This window comes from Rhinolophus ferrumequinum, chromosome 2, assembly GCF_004115265.2.
Source record: "Rhinolophus ferrumequinum isolate MPI-CBG mRhiFer1 chromosome 2, mRhiFer1_v1.p, whole genome shotgun sequence".
NCBI lineage: Eukaryota > Metazoa > Chordata > Mammalia > Chiroptera > Rhinolophidae > Rhinolophus > Rhinolophus ferrumequinum.
In genome coordinates, this window is record NC_046285.1 from 34,700,182 (window position 1) to 34,723,083 (window position 22,902).

The window sequence follows — 22,902 nt, forward strand, 5'->3', positions numbered from 1 at the left end:
CTCAAACTCTTCTGAAAAATTGAAGAAGAGACAGTACTCCCTAACTCATTTTATGAAGCCAACATTACCCTGATGCCAAAACCGGTAAGGACAACACAAAAAAAGAAAACTACAGACCAATATCTCTGATGAATACAGATGCAAAAATCCTAAACAAAATTCTGGCAAATCGAATACAACAATGCATTAAAAAGATTACTCATCACAACCAAGTGGGGTTCATCCCCGGGACACAAGGATGGTTCAACATCTGCAAATCCATCGATGTGATACATCACATAAACAAAATAAAGGACAAAAATCATATGATTGTATCAATTGATGCAGAAAAAGCATTTGACAAGATACAACATCCATTTATGATGAAAACACTTAATAAAATAGGTATAGAAGGAAAATACCTTAACATAATAAAGGCCATATATGACAAACCCTCAGCTAATCTCATAATTAATGGTGAAAAACGGAAGCCCTTTGCTCTGCGTTCAAGAACATGACAGGGTTGTCCCCTATCACCTCTGCTTTTCAACATAGTGTTGGAAGTCCTTGCCAGAGCAATCAGGCAAGAGAAAGAAATAAAGGGCATCTAAATTGGGAATGAAGAAGTTAAACTGTCCCTCTTTGCAGATGACATGATGCTATATATAGAAAACCCAAAAGACCACCAAAAAGCTATTAGAAACAATCAACGAATACAGTAAAGTTGCTGGCTACAAAATCAACATACAAAAGTCCATTGCATTCCTATATACTAACAGAAAAAGAAACACAAAAAACAATTCCTTTTGCAACTGCAGCAAAAAGAATACAATACCTAGGGATAAACTTAACCAAGGATGTGAAGGACCTATATGCTGAAAACTATAAGACATTTTTAAAAGAAATTGAAGAAGACTCAAAGAAATGGAAAGACATTCCGTGCTCATGGATTGGAAGAATCAATATAGTTAAAATGGCCATCTTACCCAAAGCGATATACAGATTTAATATGATCCCCATCAAAATCCCAATGGCATTTTTTAAAGAAATAGAACAAAAAATCATCAGATTTGTTTGGAACCACAAAAGACCCCTAATAGCCAAAGTAATTTTATGAAAAAAGAACAATACTGGAAATATCACACTCCCTGACTTTAGCTTGTACTACAGGGCTACAATAATCAAAACAGCATGGTATTGGCAGAAAAACAGACACGTAGACCAATGGAATGGAATTGAGAACCCAGAAATAAAACCACATAAATACAGTCAGATATTTTTTGACAAAGAAGCTAAAAACATACAATGGAGGAAAGACAGCCTCTTCAATAAATGGTGCTGGGTGAATTGGATAGCCACGTGCTAAAGAATGAAACTGGACTGCTATCTGTCACCATGCACCAAAATTAATTCAAAATGGATCAAAGACTTAAGCATAAGACCTGACACAATAAACTGCATAGAAGAAAACATAGGTACTAAACTTATGGACCTTAGGTTCAAAGAGATTTTATGAATTTGACTCCAAAGGCAATGGAAGTAAAAGCTAAAATAAATGAATGGGACTATATGAAACTTAAAAGCTTCTGCACAGCAGAAACCATCGACAGAATAAAGGGGTAACCAACTGAATGGGAGAAGATTTTTGCAAACAGTGCCTCTGATGAGGCACTAATATCCAAAATATACAAGGAACTCATGAAACTCAACAACAAAAAAACAAACAACCCAATTGAAAAATGGTCAGAGGACCTGAAGAGACATTTCTCCAAAGAGGACATACAAATGGCAGATAGACATATGAAAAAATGCTCAACATCACTAATCATCAGAGAAATGCAAATAAAAACCACAATGAGATATCACCTCATCCCAGTCAGAATGGCTATCATCAACAAGACAAATAGTAAGAAGTGTTGGAGAGGCTGTGGAGAAAAAGGAACCCTCATACACTGTTGGTGGGAATGCAGACTGGTGCAGCCGTTATGGAAGGCAGTGTGGAGGTTCCTCAAAAAATTAAGAATAGAATTACCATATGACCCAGCAATCCCTCTCCTGGGTATCTACCCAAAAAATCTGAAAACATTTATACATAAAGACATGTGTGCTCCAATGTTCATTACAGCTTTATTTATGGTGGCCAAGACATGGAAACAACCAAAATGTCCTTCGATAGATGAATGGATAAACAAATTGTGGTATATATACACAATGGAATACTATTCCGCGGTAAGAAAAGATGATATAAGAATATTTGTGACAACATAGATGGATCTTGGGAATGTAATGCTAAGCAAAATAAGTCAGACAGAAAAAGCAGAGAACCATATGATTTCACTGATATGTGGTGTATAAACCAAAAACAAGAGAACAAGACAAACAAATGAGAAACAAAAACTCATAGACACAGACAATAGTTTAGTGGTTACCAGGGTAAGGGGGTTGGCGGGGTGGGAGATGAGGGTAAGGGGGATCAAATATATGGTGATGGAAGGAAAACTGACTCTGGGTGGTGAACACACAATGGGATTTATAGATGATGTAATACAGAATTGTACACCTGAAATCTATGTAATTGGGGTGACTAACAATTGTCACCCCAATAAATTAAAAAAAAATTCTTTTCTACAACAAAAAAAAGATATTTCAACATGAGTGGATATAAAATTTGCAAAGGTAACAGCAAGCCATAGTAAGTTATTTAGAAATTCATTAATTCACTCTTTGAATGCTTAGATTAATTGCATCAAAATTAGTGTCTGCCTCTGGAACAACTAGGTGGTGATAAATTTATTAAATGTCTTTAATCCTGACAAATGCTAAATTGCAAAATGTTGCTTTGTTGATGGTAAATATATGCAAACGAATTCAAACTTTACTTTGAAAGTCTTCAACTTTATTCATCACTGAAATTGCCTGTCAGCCCCAGAAGAGACAGTGAGGTAATTGGTTAATGGCTGGTTAGAAGTGGAGTCCAGGGAGATGTGATGAGCCCAGCTGAAGGCAGTGGGGATTTCCTACGTGAACCTCCACAGGTTAATGTTTATCTTTCATGATCTTCTAAATTATATCTTGCCTCCTACTCAGCTAGATTTGAAATACTCTGTCTTTTAATACAGACAAGGACCAATTTATTAATTCTCCCACCTTAAATTTGCAAACCAAACATGTCTTAGTAGAGATGGAGGACACGTGCTATTAAATCAATTGTTATATAACAGAAGCTAAAAACACTGTTGTCTTTGAATAACTTAGAGAGGCTGTGCTACGAACAAGTTTTGTAGGCTCAGTAAACAATATGCCTCACATTTAATAGTAATGCCTAACATTTATTGAGTACTTACTCAGTCACAAGCAGTTTACATGTATTAATTCACTTAATGCTTGCAGCAGCCTTACACGACAGGTATCAGTAATATGCTAATTTTGCACATAAGAAAATTGAGGCGTGGAAATATTGGGTGGCTTGCCCAAGGTCATATAACTCATAAGTGTCAGAGCTATATCCATTTAAACTCAGTCAGAACAGTTCCACAGCTTGCATTCTTAATGTTAGACTGCCTTTCTTACAGTAACAAGTATTTTTCCAATATATGTAGATGTTGCTATAACTAATAAAGTACAGACACTAGAAAAGCAGATACTAATTCTTAGAAGCCAATTGATACCAGCAGTATGACTACTTTTATGCTGCGGTTTCTTAAAGATAGTTTGTTCTTCAAAATGAAATTTGGATCCTTGTAAGTGTGGAAAATGTGGGCCTAGCACAATTCATCATATTCAGTGAGCCTCGCCTTCACCTTACAGGAATAACCTGAAACTGAGTTTTCTAGGAATAGCCCATCCTATGGGCTCTGGTTATCACTGGAAGAATGAAAATCACCTGGGCTGGGAGCAGGGCCAATATAAAAGAGTGAGCTCCCAGAAGAAGCCACGGCTACAGATTCCTGGCAGGACCATGAAGAGAGCAGAGTCAAGGTAGATTCATCACCAGAGCAGGGATCCGCATGGAAGCTGTTACACAGAAACAACAGCCCCAAAATGGAGTTACTTTTGCTAAGCCCCACTAAGCCTTACCCCCTAACCTAACTGCAGTTTTAGCCTCTCCCAGGAGTGGAATTTTAAACCAATCAACTTGGACTTTCCTGGTCAGCATGAAAAAGGTAATCTGCCTTCCTCTAAGGGAAAGTAACCTTGTCTGAAATAACCCACTCTTTTCACTTCCTTGTCACATCCTCCTTTTGCCTATAAAAACTTTCCATTTTGTACAACTCCTCAGAACACCTCTCTATTTACTAGATGGGGTGTTGCCCGATTCATGAATCATTCAATAATGCCAATTAGATCTTTAAATTTAGTCGGTTGAATTTTGGTTCTTTAGCAGTTGAGGAGTGAAGGCCTTTTGCCCACAGCTGCTTACAAAAGCCTTGAATTCTTCAGCAGAGATACTGCACTTGTATTGTTAAAGTTACAGCATACTTACATGGGGGTTGTGGCAGTGATGAAACCCAGTCCCTATAATAATCCCACAACTATAATTTATTACTTTCAATATACCTGACAATTCTTGGAAGACATTCCTTTCTAGGGCAAATAATAGCTGGGACAATTTTCTTATTCCCTTGAGTTTTTTATTTCTACTTACTACATTTCCTTTCTATTTTTCAGAAACATGATGAAGACAATTAAATGGAAAAACAGTTGTGTACATGAAAACAAGAGTAAAGATTCTCATACAATAAATAAAAAACCACGGTGGCTTTGAATTCTGACTTGGAGTATTCAGGACATGATTTTAATCACATCCTAGGTTTATAGACGCTTGCATAATATTTCCATAATGTATGTTTAACATTGTAGAAAGAAGTGTTTGCCACCAAGCCATCAGGAAGAGTTTTCTAAACAAGAAATAGCCACCATGACGAGCACTGTTCACATTTTATTTCCACCATAGGACAGCATACTGGAATTGACGCCAGGTTCTTTCTGCTGCATTATTTCTTTCACTGATCCAAATACATAGTATTAAGGTCTTATCATTTACTCCAATATTTGCCCACTACCTAGCCTATGAACTGAAAATGATGTGAATGACTAATCAGCCTAAAATGATCTGAGTAAGCCCATTTGTTCCATTCCTATTTGGCTTTCTTGCTGGCTGAGCTTTTGTGACCTTGTGAAAAATGGCTGTTTGATCTAAAAATGTGTTTTATTTCTAGGTAATGGACTATGTCAACTTGCATTTCTTATGGAATTCACAGAAAACAGTCCAGCATTGCCACGACATTTCTTGCATTCTTATTTGTTTGTTCTTTCCCACCATACACTTTAACACAACTGGCACCCCAATCTTTACTTATATCCCTTGACTTCAGCAATTGGGTTTTCAATTTCTGTGGGTTTCCTTTTATGAAGCACAGACATTCACCGCAGAACAGTACATTTAGTTTTCCACTCATGTAGCTAGCTATGAAGGAAGAAAGTGTACCTACTTTATGAGGCCCTCTCAGCTAAGTGAATTTAGCTCAATCTTCCCCAGCTTTTAGTTCTTCCATTAGTGTTAGAGAATGCTTCAGTGAAATTTACTTGTATTCCATATAATGGAAGCACCCTGAACTCTCACTTTGATGCTGAGAGTATTAAAACTGGTTTCCAGAATTGTAACTGTGAATTTTCCCCAGAAAAGTTAGAATAAAACTCATATTATTAGTTATATTGATTTTAAAATATATAATTTTAAAAGAAATATGTGTATTATTACTAATTAACCTGGCGAACACTATATTTTTAGCCTAGATAGAATCATTTAGTTAGAAGTACTCCCACTGAGGTGATTCTAAATGATGATACCTGATGTATCAAGATAATTAGTTTTCAAATGAAAGTTAAGACTCAATAAAAATTTCTTTTTTAAATGCCAAAATAAAAGTATGATCTCTGAAGACCATAGGGTCACAATAGCATGGAGATATGGATGTAGTTCACTAGAAGATACAATTGAATTATTTCATTATCCACTCTCATTCATTTTGGAAAAATAATTACATTTTTAAATTTCACTTGATGAGTCTTTCTGTGTCAAAGATGTCGTGGCCATTAGATATTCCCAACACTATTCATTTTTACAAGTGTCGATATTTGCTTAACTACCTTATAATTATAATGAAATGTTTAGTGTTTGTTTTTTTTTTTTTTTTTTAACATACTTCTGGTCATGGAATCTCAAAGAGAAAATAATAAAATACATCTTGTATTAGAGCTCTTCAGATAAACAACATCCAATCTCTCAAAACAGATATTTAGTATGAGGAATTGGCTCCCATGCCTATGGAGGCTGAGAATTCTCAGTCTGTCATCTGCAAACTGTAGACCCAAGAAAGTCAGTGATCTGAAGACCTGAGAGTCAGGGGAGCCAATGACATAAATTCCAGTCCGAGGGCAGAAGAAGATGAGAGGAGATGCCCCAGCTCAGCAGAGGCAGGAAATAAGGAGTGAACTCCTCCTTTGTCTGCCTTTTGCTTTATTCAGACCCTGAGGGTCTGCATGATGCCCACCCACATTGGGGAGGGTACTCTTCTCCACTGAGTCCACCAATTCTAAAGCTAATCTCATCTGAAACTTACCCGACACACACCAAGAAATAATGTTTAACCCAGACACCCTGCGGCCAGTCAAATTGACACATAAAATTACTCAACACACTTCTAATGTTATAAATGAGGAAACTAAGCCCAAGTAACTAGTCTTAATCTCTACGCGTATTATGACAGCAGTAGACCTGACTACTGGGCTCCTGATTCCTGATCCATAGTTAATACGTCACTTTGCTTCTGATATCTCCTGTGTAGTAGGTGCTGATCAATTTACACATTTATTTTAAATGACATTTTGAGTTTTGAAAATACATACGTTTTATCTGGGAGCCAACAGTGGCAGTCAACCTCCAAGTCCAAACTTGTGTCACGGGATTATAGCAGAAAAAATATGGTTTAAGTAGAAAGGAATTCAATGAAAATAGGAAAGTGAGGTATAAAGAGAATAAGTTATCTTCCCCAAACCCATATATTAGCAAATATGCCAAAAATATATGCTAATATATTTTGTTTATTTTAATATGCACAACATATCTGTCCTAAGTTATTTCTTAGAGCATGAACTGTTCAATACGCTACAAATATACTCCATTAGCTGCTTTCTCATTTTCTCTACCATGGACATCCATTCATTTGTGGTATGGCATCTGTGTCCTAAGGATTTGTCTCAAAAGGTAAGAGGAACTAACAATTTCATTTAATCAAATGTATTTTAGGTCATATACTAAACATTTAACATAGAATATTTCATTTACTCCTCATCATAATCTATAAGATAGTCACCATTCCCTTTTAAAGACAAGGAAAATGAACCCCAAGGTTATTTAGCTTACATAATATATAATAGTAAAAATTGGAAAATATTTTTATGTTTAATAAATCCAGTCAACTGTGGTAAGCCAACATGTAAAAAGCCATTAAAATGATGACTATGAAAAAAAGTGCACAATAAGAAAAAATATTTGGGCATATTATATTAAAAAGAATATATGAAAGTCTATATAAACTCTCACTTCAAATCTTTAGAAAGCAATTCAATGAAAATATTATAAATAATTCAACAGAATTATTACAAGTATATTAAATAGGAGATGTATTAGAGTGAGCAAATAGGGCATTTTTAAAATATCTTCCAATTGATTTTTGTAATGTAGATATGTCACTTACGTAGATAAAAATTCTGTTCTATGAAGAATTAAAAATTCCATGGTAATTAATTGGAAGAATTAATATTGTTAAAATGTCTATATTAACCCAAATCAATCTACAGATTTAATGCAATCCTTATCAAAATTCCAAAGACATTTTTAACAGAAATAGAACAAATAACCTAAAATTTGTATGGAACTACAAAAGACCCCAAATAACCAAAGCAATCTTGAGAAAGAAGAAAAACAAGAGGTATCACTTTCCCTGATTTCAACCTATACTACAAAGCTATAGTGAACAAAACAGTGTGTTATTGACATAAAAAACAGACACATAGATCAATGAAACAGAATGGAGAGCCCAGAAATAAACTCATGCTTATATGCACAATTAATTTATGACAAAGGAGTCAAGAATATACAATGGAGAAAAGACAGTCTCATCAATAAATGGTATTGCAAAAACAGGACAGCCACATGCAAAAGAATGAAACTAGACTACTCTCCTACACATATTCAAAAATTAACTTAAAATGGATTACAGACTTAAATGTAAGATATGAATCCATAAAACTCTTAGAAGAAAACATGGTCAGTAAGCTCCTTGACATCAGTCTTAGTGATGAGTTTTTGGATCTGATTCCAAAAGCAAAGGCAACAAAACAAAAACAAACAAATGGAGCTACATTAACCTAAGAAGCTATGCACAGCAAAATAAAAAGGCAACCCACTGAGTGAGAGAACATATTTGCACTGCTGGTGGGACTGTAAATTGGTGCAGCCACTATGGAAAATAGTATGGAGGCTCCTCAACAAATTAAAAATAGAACTACCATATGACCCAGCAACTCCACTTCTCGGTATTTATCTGAAGAAATCCAAAACACTAATTCAAGAAGATACATCCACCCTTGTGTTCATTGAAGCATTACTTACAATAGACAAGATATGAAAGCAACCTAAGTGCCCATACATAGATGAATGGATAAAGAGAATGTGATACATATATATAATGGAATATTACTCTGCCATAAAAAATGAAATCTTACCATTTGTGACAATATAGACGGACCTAGAGGGCATTATGCTAAGTTAAATAAGTCAGACAGCAAAAGACAAGTACCATATGATTTCACTGTATGCGGAATCTAAAAAACAAAATAAATGAACAAACAAAACAAAATGAAACTCATAGATACAGAGAACAAATTGATGGTTGCCAGATGAGAGGGGGGTTGGGGGCGTTGTTGAAAAAGGGGAAAGAATTATAAAGTATAAATATGTAGTTATAAAGTAGTCATAGGGATGTAAAGTATAGCATGGGGAACATAGTCAATAATATTGTAATAACTATGTATGACGTCAGATGGCTACTAGACTTGTCGGGGTGATGACTTTGTAAGTTGCATAAACATCTAATCACTATGTTGAACAGCTGAAACTAACATAATATTGTATGTCAACTGTAATTTCAAAACAGTTTTAAGAAACCTTTTTAAATACAAAAATAAATAGTTGGGGGAAGAAAACTCAATGAATTATACCTTTAGGATCTGTGCATCCACTATACATAAATTTTACTTTAAATGTGTGAGTGTATGTGTGTGTGAAAAATTCAGTAACATATAATACTAACCTCCAGAAAGGTGATAAAATAAAGAGAACAAGCTTTGAAGTCAGACAAAGGGAACTGCAACCTGTTATTTTGTAGCACTGGGTGATTTACTTAACTTGCCTGATCCTATGCTCTGCAGTCAGAAAACTGGGAGTGATCGTAATATCTACCACATGGAGTTATCATGAAGCTAAATAATATAATGTATAGAAAAAGTTCAGAACAGCGACTAGCATATAGTATGTGCTCAAAAGTAGCAAAAATTGTTATGATTAAGGTGCAACAGACATTTTTAAAAAGGAAAATAGTGGTATCATGTTTAGACTGAATTGCCTTCTACTCAGCAGTGTAATACAATCCATGAAATCCACCAGGAGGGAGAGACATGGATGGAGAATAAAAGAATAACAGAACAGATAAGCTGCTGCAGTCAAGACAGAATGCTAACATAATTGAAGGAGACTGAAGAATTTGGTGCCATTTCATAGGGATATTGCAAGGATTAAATGAGGTGCAACATGAAAAATTACTTGGCTGGTGTCTGGTATGGAATAAACCCTCAATAAGTGGTCAAAATGAATTCGTTTATATTCACAGCCAACATTTCCCAAAACATTGATACTAATAAACATTTAAAAAGCTTAAAAAACTTTATTTTGTTCAGAAAGTACACCACATAAACCATTCCCTAATAGTTCGTTTCAATTAGCTGGTATTTATGTTTTCAGAGTGTATTTGGAGCAGATGAATAGATCTTAGTTAGATGGAGGCCTTAAAAAATGTACCCCATCCTATAAATTCATATAACTGAGTGAAATATGTTTTAATTTAATAGTTACTCAGTTATAGTTATTCCATTTTAATTCACCCCCCATCAAAGTGTTTTAATTATCCCTATTGTTCTTGCAATTTATTATCCTGTGTTTATCTAGTTCTAAATGTACATGAAAATGTTCAGATCTCAAAAGTTTTAATTAGCTTTGGAATTTTTAAACCATTGAAAACTTTGTCAAATAGTTATATTGAATAGATGCTAAAAGCTTTAATATATTTATAATTCTATCAATTCAGAAAGTCCCTTGCTAATCACGTTGCTTATCATCAAAGTTATTTTGAAAGTGCAATTTCAACATAACTCCTTTCATTTCCCCCTGAACAAATTGATTCCTATCCTATCTTTGGCCAGCTTTTGATCATTTATAACATAAATTTACAAGCTCTCAATTATTTGTATTTTCATTTTTTACTATTTTTGAAAGTTGTTTTTTTTTTTAACTTCAATATTGGTCTACTTTAATAATCAACAGAGACTTTACAAATGAGGGTCAGGGAAGAATCAAGTACTGATGAAATATTAAAAATCAGTTATCATTTTTACTTCTTATCCATAGACCTCTTAAATAAGAACAATGAACATCTTAACATTAGAACATCTTAAATCTTCTCTATCATAGAATACTTTAAGGTAGACGAAAAATAAAACTTAAATGTATCTGACAAAAACGACATATAATTTCTCACTACTCATAGATTTTTAAAGGTTTTATTCAACACTGCTATTTTTTTCCTCCAGGTATATACTGATCAGTTCTAAGCTATTCTTTGTATATGGTAAAAGATCAGCAAGACAAAGGTGTTCTTTTCTTACAAATGCCATATATTTGTAGGATTCCTTAATTCAAATTTTTTATCAACATTATTAAAGCTCATAATTCTGATATTAAAATACGATATAATGGTGAGTTAAAAAGAAAAATACAACTAAACCAATGTTTTTCTTTGTTGCTTGCTAATGCTTATTTTTCTCTGTTTTGTTCTAGGCTATTCTAAGAAAGAATAATATACATTTGTTTCCTTTCCATAGCCCCTTCATAAGGAGAAGTCACCACTGGCCTCTACTGTAAAAGGATAAGGTTTTTAAAAAGATAAATGCATGATTCTCGTACAAATTCAAAATTAATGCATGTCAAATACTATATTTAACTCATGAGTAAAATGAGGGAACCAAAAAAAAATGTTACAAATCCCTCAAAAAAATTAAAGTACCCCCCTTATACATAGGCAATAAGGAATTCTGAAATGAATTGACAAATAAATGCAAAACTGATCAATTTCTACAGGGCAATAACCAATTGCATTCAAGCTGGCACCCTTCATTTGCATTTCTGTGGACAAAAATTACCTACATTATTATCAGTTTTCTGAAAACAGCTCTGTACATCTGCTCAAAGAAAACAAAAGGTAAAGATAGTTTGGAAGGGTGTACTAGATAGAACAATTAGTAATTCTTATTTCCCCATTTCAAAGTCTTCCACAATTTTTCCTGACACTAAATATCTCCTTAAATGTCTTAAACTCATTATGTCCTAATTAGAGCTGAAATAAACAGCCTTATTTTTTCAAGACTAAAGGTGGTGGCAGGATGGCACTTATGACTCACACAGAGCTTATGGGTTATGTTGGAAAAAAGAAGTCGCTTCCTATACATATGAAAGAGGACAAGATTTTGGGAATTTCCACCAGGGGTAGAAACAAGGATTCTTAGGGAAAATGGTAATTTCCCCTTGGAGGAAATTGGTGCTGATAGAGTAGGAAACTTAATACCATGATTTGAGAGCAGAGAGCAAGAATCTACAGACTTGAGTCTGTGTCAGCAGGCAGCGTGGCTAAGGGACAACACTAACTCATGCAGAGCAGCAGAGCCCAATGTGGTATAGAAAGCCAGCGATGAGAGCTGTGTGCTTTATCCATGGATGACGTGGTATGAATTGCAACTCCCCAAGTAGGCATGAACCCAACTCCTAGTTTCCCAGATGTACATAATAAGACCAGAGTTCCTGAATGAAGGAAATGATCTTAAAAATGCCTGCTACTGGACTTTGTGACTAGACTTCAGGACTCAGGACTCAGAGCTGCATTTAATTTGACTTATAAAAGTAGAGTAATGTGACATTTCTGGAATTCAAATATAGTATAATAAATAAATCTATTCCCACCATGGTGTTATGCCTTTGGTTAGTGGCATTACAAGAAAGGATTATTTGTTCTGCATTAACTTTTAATTTCAAGGCTGATTTAACACAGATTTCTTACTTTGAGAAAATAAAGATAGGAAATATAATATTAAAACATATAATTATATTGCAGAGCACAATGATAAACTATTCCCTAAAAACCTTGCAATTTTAGGATTTTTCTAATTATTTTAAGATCAGAGATTAGTACTCTGTCAAGAAAATTCAATAATGTATATGAATAAATAAGCTTTTCCTACCAGTCTATGAAATTTTCATCAGTCATAGCTTCACTGAAAGAGATTTTACCTCTAGAGCAGCCAACATATTCCTTTTATAGATATTTCAGAAAACAACATGAGTTATCAGAATAATATTATCACTCTTAAATAGATCATAACATCATTTATATCAATCCAAATACTCCGTGTTTGATTCATGCATCCATCCAATAGGCATTTCTCCAGTGATTTCTAGGTGACAAACAGTGTGCTGGAAACAGAGCAATGGACAAAACTGGCAAAGTCCCTGCTCTCACAGGGCTAGTATTTCAGTGAGGAAGGGAAAAAAAAGAAAGGAAATAAATGATACAGAGAAAAAGTAAGAATGTAAAGGGGATGGATGCAAGTATCAGACAGTGGAGACTAAAGTTATTGAAGTGGTCAGGGAAAGACTTAATGAAAACGTATCGACGGAGCAAGACTCAAAATTGTGGAAACAGAGATATCATATGCAGATTTCTAAGCAAAGAGATTTGCAGAAGAGGGATAAGAAAACAAAAATGAACAGCAAAATCAAAACCACGTGGACCCTGAGGAAGGAGCACGGGAGCAGGTCTAGAATGTTTCAGAAGAGCAAAGAGGTAAGTATGGCTGGGCTCACTAAGCAGAGAGAGCAGTTGGGGGACTTGACGTTAAAGAGGCAACATCAAGGGTCACACTGTGTAAGTTATTCTATATCATGTCCTTCCTCTGAATGAAATGGAAAGTCATCTCATGTAGCACGTGATGGTAACAGTTTAATTGTAAGACTGTTTGACATTTACACAAGCATAAATGTCCATAGATTGTGTTTAAATTTGATGGTTATAAAACATTAACTTATGGCATTAAATTTTCAAATGATTAAATTATACTATATGTTCAGTTGCTGTAACTGAGATTTAAATATTAGTGATTAAAGCAAAGTAAATGTTTATCTCTTTCTTGTATAAAAGTCTAGGCATAAGAAAACTAGGGCTGGCAAGACAGTTCCACAGCATGAGGAACCCAAGTTTCTTCTAACCTCTTTTCTATCTTTAGGATTTTTCCCTTGTCAGTATAGTCCAAAAGGGCTCATGACCACATCACAACTCTGGTGAGTGGGAAAGGGGAAAGGAATGTAAGGGTCATACCCTATAAGAGTATGACTGGGCAGTTGTACACATCATTTCTTCCTCTACTCTCATTGGAGATTAGCCACAGAGATACCTACAACTGAAAGGGGGACTGGGATATGTAGTGTATTCTGGGTGTCCATGTGCTAAGTTAACATTAGGGGCTCTATCATTAGGTAAGAAGAGGGGAATGGATATTAGAGAACAATTAGTTGTCTCTGGTTTAAGCGGATTCAAATAACAACTTAATTTTAAAATGCATTAAACATCCTTAAAAAGTGTGATATAAAGGAAAGAGTACCTGACAAAGGCCGAGGATGTTAGCTCCATTCCAACTCTACCAAATATTAGCTGTGAAACCTTGAATCGAATATTGAACTTCTCTTATACAGTCATGAGTCACTTAACGTGGATATGTTCTGAGTAATGCATTGTTAGGTGATTTCGTTGTAGTACAAACATCATGGAGTGTACTTACACACACCTAGAAGGTATAGCCCACTACACACCTAGGCTGCAACCTGTACAGTATGTTATCGCACTAAATACTGTAGGCAACTGTAACACAATCATAATTATCCCTGTATCTAAATATACCTAAACATAAAAAAGGTACAGTAAAAACATGGTGCTGAAGGTTTAAAAACGAATACCTGTATAGGGCTCTTACCATGAATGGAGCTCGCAGGACTGGAACTTGCTCTGGGTGAATCAGTGAGTGATGAGTGGTACGTGCGTGTGAAGGCCCAGGACATTACTACCCACTACTGTAGACTTTGTAAACACTGTCCCACAAGCCCTCCCCCTGCTGCCTTCCAACAGGGTCAGAAATGGAACAGCGAAGCTGTCAGTCCTGCTCCATGCACAGGGATGTGGGCAGGCTTACTTGGAAGAATCAAGGAGAAACCGGCTGGGTAATGTGTAAATCACCATAATAGCGACGGTCAGGAGGAAGGGGACGGTGGCCTGAGGATCAGCAGGACTAACAAATCAAGATGAGACATAAAGGAACACAGGGCATTGTCATGGCAATGTGGTTTTGGCTATTGCATGTGGGAGCAGTGGCCAGATGAAGGAACTCTGTGGTATTCATAAAAATAAAAAAATAAAAAATAAAAACAAAAAATTTAAATGAGATGTTTCACTGGGAGAGGGTATAGAACTAAGGACTCAGTATTTTGACTTTGAAAATTTTTTTGGGTTCCATTGACCTGATCTGGCACAAAGGGCTCTTTCTGGCATTAAATTGATGGAAGAAATAAAACGTATCTATGTTTTACATCACTACAACCTGAAAACATTTCTAAAGTACAAGGACAGGCTACACACTACCACAGAAAGCTTTCACTAAAGCAGCAGTGGGACTTAATACTTGTTAAGGTCGCGCCTGTGGGCCTGTGCCCTTATACAAGACCTGAGGTCCCCAACAAAGAATCTACAGCAGTGTACTCTGAAGACCATCAAGGTAGATCTGGGAGGGCTGTAGCACCTTCTGAATATGGAGCACTGAGGGGACAGGCTCCTCTGTGCTGAAACAGGCCAGTGGCTGACTGATTCAGTTGTAATCTGTGCACTCAAAATTGAGGTGCTGTGAGTGAGAGGGAATCTATTGCCAGGCCCCACAGATATTGCTCCCGTAAGAGAAAAAGTTCCACCTGAACCACATAGCCTTCTATTTCTTACAGGAAATTCAGCTCCATTCTTACCTTACAGAACCACAGTTGTATATGCGGTCTGTCATTAACCAAAGCGTCTTTATGCAATACATGGTTGTATTCATTCAGTATGTCATCTGTAGCTTTGGATTAAAAGTCCTCTGCTGCACCTAAACAAAAGATTCTCCCGAAAACTTTCCAAAAGTCATTTCTATCAAATGCATTATAACTCTAAAATATTAAAATTTGTGTAATGATATAAAAACTCAACAGTAGAAATCTCTGGCCTCCAGCCCAGAGACCACAAGTATGTCTCTTAAAAGCCAATATACCTTGTCTTTATCCTTGAAAGTTAAAAAAAAAAAAAAAAACTACAAAAGTCAAGGCGAAAATAACTTCTGCTTCCTCTGTCCAGATGGAACTCTACGACTGCCTCACTGACAGGGAAAGTGACCCGGCTGAATGCACCGCAGGAGAACTGGCTGACATCCCTGAGGTCACAGATGATACACAGGCCAGATCAGCTTCCAGCATGGAGATAAGAAATGAGCAGTTTGTCTTTGTACAGCCAATGAATCCACTGCCCCTGTACACATTCCAGGAAAGGCACCGGTTGCAAATATGCCAGAGAACTCACAGAAGTGCCTTATTTAGGTTTGTAAGTCACAGCAGAAACTAAGACTATCTGCCATGTGTTGGGTTTTTCAGAGATCTTGTTTTCTTTATTGAATGAGTTCCTCACAGCCCATGTATGATGCTAGTATCTTGCCACTAGCTTTCCAATGCTAGGGAAACGTTCATTCACAGGGCGATGCCAAAAGCCAGGTCCTTTGCTCCTCTCACCATGAATGCACTAAAGTCTCTATTGGAAACAGAGAAAAGAAAGTCATCGGTCTTCAAATTTTAACAGAAAAAAAATGAAAGGCGAGGCCTTATAAAACCAGCAGAAAAACAGAGGTATACAAAACAGCTCTCCATTTAGGTACTAACAACTGTAATTTATTTGAAACAATTAGAGTGATTTGATACTACACTTTTTGATTTCAATAACTTTAATTTTAACCTTCTGGATTAGAAACATGATTAAAACACGTAAGTCAAATGTTCTGTGGGAATCAGGGACGTCAATTTAATGTGTTAATTTGATTGTCTGTTTAAAAGGCAAAAAACATTTATGATGACAGAGCACAAACAGATAAAAGTTCCCACCTGCAACACCAACAACGACCTCACAATACATTGGATAGAAGAGGTTTCTGTGGATGCGTTTAATAATTGAGGTGCTGAATATACGAAATTCAACTTATCATTCTGGTCTACTTCACACAATGGGGACTACATCACTGGAATAAAAACTCTTTTATTTTTTTTTTTGCTCAGTATACTTTTTTTTTTAAGTCAGATCATTTGTTACTATGGACTAAAAAAAAAACAAAAAAAAAAAAAACAAGAAAACAACAACACAAAAGTATCAGTGCACAGGAAAACATTTCAGGGCTTAAAATTATTTGTCCTTAAAACAGTCACCTCTGTTATGGATACTTTTGTAAAATGGGAGACAATTACCCCTTCTTTAAAAATAAATCTTCAAAAACTACTTTTGGTATCCAAACTACAAATGTGGTTACATTAAGTGAAAAGACCATTTACTTTAGAGTGATAAAACCAAGATTTAAATCATGGTTCCACCATTTGCTCACTTTTGATGGGAGGATTCAATGAATATCAGATATTTAAATTAACTATCATGTTGTAGACGATAAACAAATATTAATTTATCTCCCAATTTAAGCATGAGGTGCAATATAAAAGACTCTAAAGTACACTGGTTAAGAGTATGGACTGATGCCAGACTACTTAGGTGTGAATCCTGGCTCTTTTTACAGTTTCCTCATCTGTAAATTGGGATAATAATAGTATATACTTCATGGGGTAGTTATGAGGGTAAACTGAATTTATTGATTTGTTTTGGGTAGAAAAATCCTGGGAAATTAGCCAAGGAGAAAGGAGGCCCAGCAGCTGCACAGAAGACCAGCTCCTCAGAGTAAAGTGGACTGTGCCCCAGTCTGCACCACTGAGCAAAGAGGGGAGATGAGACTGGAGCTTCCAGGCTGATGATGGACCAGCAATGCAGGGCAGAGCTAAGCCCCAGAGGAAAAGAGAAGGAGCATGGGACTCCCAGTAGGGGTCAGCCAGAAGATGAGGCAGAAGCTTTCAAAAGTTTGAATCCAACAATCCCTGAGGGAGATGCTTATGTCTGATGCCTCAGCAGTGAGGCCTGTTGAGACCACCACCACTCACACACACTCACATGCTGGGCCCTTTGGCAACAATTTAGACTTGTTGTGATGACAAACAGAAAGAGAAAGCAATCTCTGCATGCAGTTGTGTAAGAAGAGACACATCTATTTTCCTCTGCCTCCCACTCCAATACAATGAGGGGAAGTGCTGAGAAGGAACTTGAGGAATGGAACACTATCTATACCCTGAAGAGCTCAGGATTAGCTGGTATGGCAAACACTCAAACAAAGAAATACTGCACAATTAACGTGAGGACTTCATAATGAGATATTGTTTGTGTTGGCTCCTGAATGATGGTTATGAAATCTCCAAGCAGACAAAAGAGAGACATCGAGAGGTAATATACGATGCCAATATCATGAGAAAATTCTCAGAGGCATGAAGGTGCATGATATGTTCCCAAAAAGAGCACTTAATTAGAATTATGGGTACCAGGGGAGGAATGGAAGAGAACGAAGTAGGGAGGAGGCGAGAAAGCGGAGCTCCAAGATAGAAAGCTGGAAAGAGTTTCACATTAGATATCTGAAGGGCCTTCCTTTTATGCTAAGATAATAAGTAGGAGATTTATTCTGTAGGAAATTAGGAAACAGCAAGAGTTTGAACACAGGGGAGTGGAACATGGTCAGATTTACATTTTGATCTATCTCACCAATGGTAATATGAAAAGTGCACTGGAAGGGAGAGACTGCAGCATAGAAAAGAGGTTCAGTAATATAGACCACCAGAACTATGCCCCAGATAGCTGCATTTTCCAAAAAAATGAATGGCAATACAAAAAAAGGGGGGAGGAGACTTCTGAGTCCCAAGTATAAATGATCTCCCTTATATATATATTTTTAATAAGACATACAAATCAATTGGTGGGGAATAATTTTAAGAATATCTGGTACAAGAAATTTTAAGAAAGGAAATACATATCCATTGCAAGATTGCAAGGGATCCTACATTTTACTAGACCAGTCATCTCCCCCCGCAGGCATTAGTAAGCCTTCACAAGTCATTAATTTCATGGTTGTCTACTCTGTTACAACCTCTGACTCATTTGCTACATAAATACATACATACATACATTATATACATACATAAATGGAACAGGCCACACACATACCCCCCAAATATCTGATGCTGATAAGTAAATAGTGTCAATTACTAGAGGTTCAACTTCATATTGACCCCACTTTAGCTCTCGATTTGACCCTTCCTTCTTTTCCAATTGGGAGAAGGGAACTACAGTAAATGAGCCATCATTTTTGGCAATGCATATTTAAACTAAGGTCTGCCAAGTTCAAAACTGAAAATGCAGCAGCTGTTTGCACAAAACATGGGCCAAGAAATTCCTGCATGACTAACAATATGCTTTTTGCTTCTGGCCTCACAATCTCTGACCATGGTATTTGTTTCAGCAGCTGTCAGCTAAACCTTGAGAGAAGGGAGGGCTTTTCTTACTGTAAAGGAGAAGCTCCCTACAAAGGAAAGATGAAGTGTTCATTCTCAATAATGGGAGCGCTTCTAAGGAGGAAATCTGAATATCCGACCAGAAGTCAATCTATGTGGGAATGGAAAAGTAATGATTCTCGCAGTGTAGACAGATTAGCATATATCCTGAATATTTGGAGAAGTATCTTACTTCTTTTGCAGAAGAGCCTTCCTGGGACCTATCTCTCATGCCTGGGACTAGAAGATACTGCTTTTTAAGCAATGAGGCAATGCCTTCCTGATGCTGGTCACACCCGCTGCCCGTATCTCTGTGAGAGCAACAGTGGAAGTGGCAGTAGGAAACACTAAGAAAGTGTCTAAGGCAGCATCATCTCCCACATCAGCCTGCAGCTGGGATGGGATCAGGGCCAAAGGCATTTGTAGAAACAGTCCAACAGGGACAACGGCCATCGGCCATCGTCTGGCAAGGGGCAGCCAACAGATGGAGAAATATCGCCTAAGGCTCAAAATGTAAAGGAATTCCACAGTGATAACAGCAGTTAGCAGCACTGAAGGACACAAAGTTAATTTAGAAAACAAAAACTTGGGGTGGGGGGTGGGGTTAGAGGACCAATGAATAACCCTTTCACCTTCCACATTCAACTGCAAAACAAATAAAGCAAGTTAGACAGATGGAGATAAAATTATCATGCCTACTACTGATAAAGCTGATTGTAGACGTGACTCAACATCTGCAGTTAGATGAGCTTGTTTAGACTTCATCCTACAGGAGACACTGGCATACCTGGACAAAAGTAAGCACGAGACAGGCTGGTTGGAGAGAATTCTAGAATTTTATGCCCGGTGGGCAAACTGGCTCTGAAAAGTCAGAAGGAACTGAGCTGGATATATTCGGAATTGAATATTCCTGATATAAAATGACTTACTCTTTTTCCCAGGGGTAGGCATGAACAGAGAGAGGAGGGAGGCTCTCCCCCTAACTCACCCTAAGTTTTGCTCGAGGAGAGTGAAGTGGTAATTCTCTCCCCTTCATGGAAATATAAGGACAGGGGGAAATTATTACATTAACCATAATAATAATAGCAACTATCATTTACTCAATGTTTGCTGTCTGCCAGCATTGTACTTTGTGTACATTATCTAAATTAATCCTCACGTCAACTTTATCACAGGTAGGTATTGTTTTTAAACCTCACTTTTACAGATAAGTACACAGAATCTGGGGATCAGATATCTTGCCTCAGGTTATGTTGTTATTAAAAAGGCAAAGTTGAAGTCAGTGCTTCTAACTCCTAGCTTCTCAGGGGCCTGGTGGGGACTTTGAGCTCCTAAGTACTCTGCCAGGAAAACAAAGAGACTTGACTCGATCAAGATTGATGTGAGCTCTAGTTCCGTATATTATCAGGGGGCAGGGGGGCCATCAAAAGGCCCTGGTTACTTATCACCTACATCCTCCAGACAATCTGTTAGTTCCACAGTTCTACTGTCAATAAACTCCTTTATTTAAACCACCTTGTTATTTTTCTTACAGCTTTATTGATATACAAAAAACTGTACATATTTAATGTATACAAGTTGATGGTTTGATACCATCACCACAATCACAAACGCCTGTGATACCATCATCACAATCAAAGTAATAACCATATCCATCACCTCATAAAGTTTCCTTGTGTTTCTTTGCTTGGGGTGTGTGTGTGTGTGTGTGTGTGTGTGTGTGTGTGTGTAACACATAATGTAAATCTAGCCTCTTAAAACTAGTTGAAGTGCATTGACTACATTTTCTTTATCCATTTGGATACTTGGCTAGTGTGAACAATGCTGCAGCAGATATCACTTTGAGATACTGATTTGCATTCTTTTGAAAAGATATTGCTGGATCATACAGTAATTCTATCTTTAATTCTTTGAGGAATCTCCATACTATTTTCCACAGTGACTATATCATTTTACATTTTTACCAAGAGTGCAGAGAGATTCTAATCTCTCCACGACCTCACCAACACTTATCATTTTTTTAATATAATAGCCATCCGAACAGGTGTGAGGTAGCATTTCATTATAAAATTCTTCAGTGCAAAAACGTAATTTTTTCACAGATGCTAAGGGTTATTTAGTTATGTCATGTGTATGGAACACATAGCTCTATACTGTAAGCACATGTAGAGAAAAGGCTTGTAGATATAATTTTGGTTTTGGCTAACTTAAATAAGCTTAGCATCGCTATCCTTTTACCTGTATCTACAGCCTCTAAACATTTCTGGTGAGAGACCTACTGTCTGTCTCTCTTTACAAAAGCATATTCTTTTGCAAGTATAAGGCTACCTCATGCCAAATAGACATACTCATGGTCCAAGATACTTACACTGCCATCACACTATGAAAAGCTAACCAAAGTATATAATTTACATTATTTACATTAAAGCTATTATAATTCTTACCACATGATGGTAATGAGAGCAAAAGAGAATAAAAGACTTATATTCGTATGCGATTTAAATAGTTAAATCAGAAAAAGAAAAATTGGGATATTTTCATCTCTGTGTAAATTAGTTATACTAAATAGCTTTCAGATGCTTTTTAAAACCCCAACGTTTTTACCATCTGGACAATAATATCATATTCCACTAAATAAACACTTACAAAGATGCTTAGAGTACTATTTGTATTGGCTTTTTTTGGGCAGATTAGGAAAATGCAATATAAAAACAGCATCACAAGAAAAGATTAAATTTTTGACAAATGTCTCAATTACTCATCCTTGGTCTTTGGTGTCCCCATTTATCATCCTATCTCTTTTTTTACCCCTTTCTGCTGCTCATACTGTTGTCTCGGCATGCATAGTCTCACCTGCCCCGATTTCTTCTATCATGAATAGAGATTATCTCAATAATAAATTAATAGATGTCCCAACATAGAAATATTTTTGTTTTAAGATTAATCTACAGCATGGCTGCAGAGCTAACACAAGGCAACAGATCACGCTGTGGAATTCCAAACACAAATAAAGGAGAGTTAGGGAGAGGAAAATCTTGCTAGTTCTCTTAAAATTACACCATCTACATGACCCCTCTGAACCCTCCTCCCTGAAAATCAAGACTGTTTCTAAGTACATTAGTTATGAAGAATGATTGAAAGTGTGTAAGTTCAGGAATAAACAGAGGAATAGAGTCCAGTAGTTCTGGGAATCCTCCCTGTTCTCTCCGAAGTGGCTTCTATACATAAATGATTGCTAATCAGAATTCCAGCCAAAACCTGTTGTTGTCTTTTATAAAGATACATACTCCTAAGGCAGAGAGCATCCTAAGCTTAATGAAACATCTAGCAAATATTTTCCCAGATACTTCCATGCCTGACCATGTGCTAGGTACTAAGGAGACAGGGATATTCATAAAAGGAGCTCAGAAATCAGGTAGAAACCTAGAGATGGAAGCAATGAACTAATAAACAATGTAATAAGGGCTGTAACAGAAGAAACTACACAGAGTTGTGGGAGCACAGAGATAAGAGTAATTGAGTCACCAGGGAAAAGTCTCAGAAGACTTTCTGTAAAAGGTGACTTTTTAACTGGATCCAAAATAGGTGTAGTTTTTAATCAAAGGAAAAAGGCAGCAAGCATGAAGCTGCAGAGTTGAAAGGACTCTATAATGATGGGAAAAAACATGATGTGTGCACAAAATAATCTCTATTTATTTATGCCTTCTTTGGGTCACAGAGAAAAAAAGGAACTATTTCCAAAATCACAGAACAGTTATGTAGCTCCTCCTAATTAGAGCTAAAGACAT